Source organism: Tupaia chinensis, unplaced genomic scaffold, assembly GCF_000334495.1.
Source record: "Tupaia chinensis unplaced genomic scaffold, TupChi_1.0 Scaffold146051_1, whole genome shotgun sequence".
NCBI classification, from domain to species: domain Eukaryota; kingdom Metazoa; phylum Chordata; class Mammalia; order Scandentia; family Tupaiidae; genus Tupaia; species Tupaia belangeri.
The window spans coordinates 87,226-92,198 of record NW_006205907.1 but is presented as its reverse complement, the minus strand read 5'-3'; positions in this window follow the sequence as shown (position 1 = coordinate 92,198).

Here is a 4,973-nt window from a genome sequence, read left to right as displayed (position 1 = left end):
CCCTCCTCCCACATTGTCTCTGGTATCTGCAGTTGCTTTCTATTCCTTTCCCCCCCACACACATTTTATTGATACATGAAATATCTTAATTACTCTAAATACTTTCAATAGCAAGTGCAGCTGATATATATACATATAATCTATGAACACATGTTTGACTTTCGGCATAAACCTCAGTGAGTAGAATGAAAATACTATAAAGGAGCACCTAGCTGGGGCTATATAGCTTACTGCAGTCATTAAATAGCTATTTTTAGTAAATTTTTAATTTCAAGAAAAACAGTTTTAGTTTTAATAGATCAAAATCAAAAAATGTTAAGAGAAGTTTGCTTAAGGCTTAAAGCCAGGAAAAAGGAAGGTTAGGATTCAGTTCAAACAGTAGGTACATGAACTGATCAACAGTTCAAGAGAAAACAAAAATCCTTAAATCTGGAAAACAAAGCATAGAAGAAATTCAGTAATGTTTTAGTCAAAAGTTGTAAAATTCTATTTCACCAGTTCAGTATCATGTAATTAATCTCTCTTCTGTTGAATTTGTAGTGTTACTGTGGTCTGATCTTTCTGTTTAAATTCTGGTTTAGTTTCTGATGAGAGGTCTGCTGTTAGCCTGATGAGATATCCTTTGTAAGTAACTTGACGTTTCTCTCTTGCCAGTCATAGTATCTTGTCTTTGTCTGTGGTCTTGGTCAATCTGGGTATAATGTGCCTTGGAGAAGATCATCTTAAGTTGATTCTATTTGGGGTCCTTTGTATTTTATGGGTCTGGGTCTTTGAATGTCTATCTAGGTTTGGAAAGTTTTTTTTCGAGGATTTCATGGAAAAGATTATCAATGCTCTTATCAGTCCCTTCATTTTCTGAAGTACACATTATGTGGAAGTTTGGAGGTTGAATGGTATCTAGTATTTCTCGTATATTATTCTCATTTTGAGGCTATTTTCTCAGTCTTCATGGTGAATTTTTCTATGGCAGAAATTCTGTCTTCTATATCTGAGATTCAATCTTCTGTATGATATAATTTGCTTTTAACACTTTCAAGGGAAGTTTTAATTTTCTGTAGTACAGCCTTCATCTCCAACAGTTCCATTTGATTCTTTTTTTATGGTGTATATTTACCCTTTCAGATCATGCAAGAAATTCCTCACTTCCTGAAACACATTGTCTCTTTTCTCCTTCATCTTCTGAAGTTTATTTTCTCTCTTCTCTTTCTTCTCCATTAGCTTTGTCACTATAAGTATTCTAAATTCTTTATCTGACATATCCCAGGGTTCCATTGTACTGTCTGTTGGTGAAGAAGAGTTGTTCTTTTCCCTTGGGGGAGAGGTATTTTCTTGGTCTCTCATAGTTCTTGTGCCTCTGCAGTGATTTCTGGTCATCTGATGGGTTATACGTTTCTTCCTAATTTCTTGAAGTTCAATCTGAGCATTCAGAGGCATGCAGGAGGAGGTGATCTGCAATCTCTTCAGTGCCATTTTCCTTTTGTTCAGCAGATTCAGTGAGAATTGAGGAATATTCTGACCCTAATAGTATTCTGATGTTTGGCTACTATTCACTTAGTCCTGTCTAGACACTCAGTGTGTGGAGGCTGAGCAGCAAAGTGATGAAGGTAAAAGGAAAAGGAAAACAAAACAAATAAAGAAAAAAAAAACAAAGAAAAAAACAATACAAAATTTATTATTAATGTTTTTGAAAACGTGCTGTGTGAAAGGGATAGTTCATAGCTCAAAGACATGAGTCTTCTCAGAAGGTCTGCACTTTTGCCTCTCCACTCTTTAGACTGGAGTCTGGAAAGTGAAGTCTTAGCAGAAAATCTTCAGTAGTCTTAATCCCTGAAAGAATAGTCCACAGCTCAAATGCAGCAGGTCTTGATATTTGAATGCCTCTCTAGGTTTAGAATGCTTTCTTCCAGGATTTCATGGAATAGATTATCAGTGCCCTTATTAATTTATTCACCTTCTGGGATACTGATTATCTGAATGTTTGGGAGTTTAATGGTATCTAGTATTACTCATTTATTATTCTCGGGTTTTTTTTTTTTTGGTTGTGTTCTCAGTTGTTTTGGTGAATTTTTTTCTAGATCAGGGGTTTTCTCTTCTACATCTGAGATTTGATTTTTTGCATGATCTCATCTGCTTTTAATACTTTCGAAGGAAGTTTTGATTTCCTATATTACAGCCTTCATCTGTAACAATTCCATTTGATTCTTTTTTTAATTCTTTTATTTTTATTTCATTTTCTTTTATACATTCAATCACATTATTATTTGGCTTACAAAATGGATATTTCAACAGGCGAACATCCCTAGTACAGTTGATAAAACTACAAAATATCTTCAACAGATAATACCACATTTCTTTGTGCCATTAATGCTTTGCCTCCCTATTTTTCTTCTAAGTGTCCTTCCTCAGACCCTCCTCTTTCACACACTCTATGTTTGGTATTTACAACTATATACTTTGTTTCTATATCCTTTAGTCAATTAGATTCAGTCATAGAGTGGGGACACTCCCTATATATTAAGTGGGGACATACAATGCCATTTGATTCTTTTTTATGGTGTGTACTTTCTCTTTCAGATCATGCAAGAACTTCCTCACCTCCTGGAACTCATTGTCTCTTTTCTCCTGCATCTTTTAGAACTGTTTTCTCTCCTTTGCATCTCTGTTAGCTTTGTTATTTTGACTATTCTAAATTCTTTATCTGACATTTCCACAAGTTCCATTGTATTGTCTGTGGAGGATGAGTTATTCTTTTTCCTTGGTGGAGAGATATTTTCTTGGCTTCTCATATTTCTGGTGCCTCTGTGGTGGTTTTTGGTCATCTGATGGATTATAGTTTTTCTCTAATTTTTAGAGTTAAATCTGAGTGTTCAGAGGCGTGCAGGAGGTGTTCTGCAATATCTCTGTAATTCCATTTTTCTCCCTTTGTGCAGCAGATTCTGTAGGAATTGAGGACTACTCTGACCTAGATCTTAGGGTCAGGATGGTGAAGTCTGGGCAGAAAACTTTCACTTGTCCTAGTCCCTAAAAGGGGATGCTTAGAGCTCAAATGTAGATGGCTTATGATTGACCTTTCCAACCAGATCTTGGGGTCAGAAGGGTTAAGTCTGAGCAGAAAATCTTCAGTTTTTCTGAAAGAGACAGTGTGGGAGGAGGGTGGGAGACGTCAGAGTGTGAGGGATAGGGGATCAAGAGGGAAAAAAAGAAGCAAAATATATAAGAAACAAGAAATGGAAAGTTATTTGTTGACAATAACACATATGGTAATATCCTTGGTTGAGCCAAAATACAGTGTATTTTGGATGGAAAATCTCATTTTGTATATGAATGTAAATAAATAAATTAAAAAAAAAAAACTCAGGCTGGGCGCGTGTGCATGCATGTCCAAAATCCCAAGAGGAGAATAGAGGAGAAGGGATTGCAGCATGGCCGTCCCTCCTGGGGAGCAATTTTTCACTTTCTTTCTCTCTGTCTCTCTCTCTCTCTGTCCGAGGAGCATATGCATCCTAAAACAAAAATCTCTTTAAAGAAAAAAAGAGAAACTACACTTATATTTATTCTTTAAATAAATATCTATACATGTATACATAACATAATATAACATAACATACATACATACCTTGCTCCATGTTAACCACAATGTAAACCTGGAAAGTGTAACTACAAAAATTCATGCCCCTAACATCACAATTACAGTCCCCTTCCTCAGTTAATGATAGTAGATTTGATTATCTTAAGCCAATAAAATTTAGAAGGAAGTAAGGAAAACAAAACAAAAGAATCCCAATTGCCATTTCTGTCCTCATCTTTATTGTTACCATCCTCAACACCATCATCACTACTTTTTTCTGGAGCTTCATATTCATCATTGTCTATTTATTCCACTCCTGGTTGGTATCAGAATTCCATCATGATATACATGAAGGATTTATGTGAAAGTGAAATCAACTTTTGGCAGGTGATATTTTCATCTTCTTGGTATGGTTCTATTTGTTGTAGTTGTGGTGTTCATATTGGAGTAGTTGGTTTAGATGAAACGTTTGATATGGGGCAACCACCATATGTGTCTTGTAAAGGAACTATGTTGATGATGTGTGCTGTCCATTGGTTTGTGATGTTAAAGTTTACATAGATCAGGTGTACCACATTTGCTTGTGTCTTCTGTGCATTGATGTATGGTGTGATAAGCATGTGCATATTGTTTCTAGAATGTTTTAAAGAGTGATTTTTGCTATAGGATGTCTGCACTTGCCAGAGAGACAGACAGAAAGTGAATAATCACCCCCCCCAGGGGGGATGGCCATGTTGCAATCTCTTCTCCTCGTCTCCTTTCAGAATTTTGGCCATGTGCACACATGCACCTGGCCTGAGTTTCAAGCCTCTGGGTCTGGGACTCGAATCATGGTTGGCCACATGGAATCCGGCAATATAACCATTGCTCCATCTGATCCCTGTTTCTAAAATTTTAAGATTTGGATTCCCACTTGCCAGTTTTCCTGTCAGACTCTACTAGGCATAATGATATGTGCAAAGTGGTCTATAACTAGACTTAACTTCTCTGGATGAATATGAAATGTCGATGAGTATATACTGATAAAATGAAATGTTATCCCATGACTGATACATATATATGGGTTCTTGTAACCATGAAATGTCAGGATATATATGTGTAGGAATTGAAAGAGTTATAAAATCATGTAGTAGGGCTTGCACTGTGGCTTGGTAGTTAAGGCAGCCAGATATCACATGACCAATAGTGTGGTTTAAGTCCTGGACTTGGTGGCTTGAGAGTCACACTGGACATTGTGTGTGTGTGTGCCCAAAACCACAAAAGGAGAAAGAGATAGAGAAGGAGAGATTCTGGCATGACTGTTTCCCTTGGGAAGTGCTTTTTGCTCTGCTTCTCAATAGGTAATAAACCACATATGTCCCACAAATAAATGTCTTACCTCTCTATTTTTTCCCCAAATTTCCTT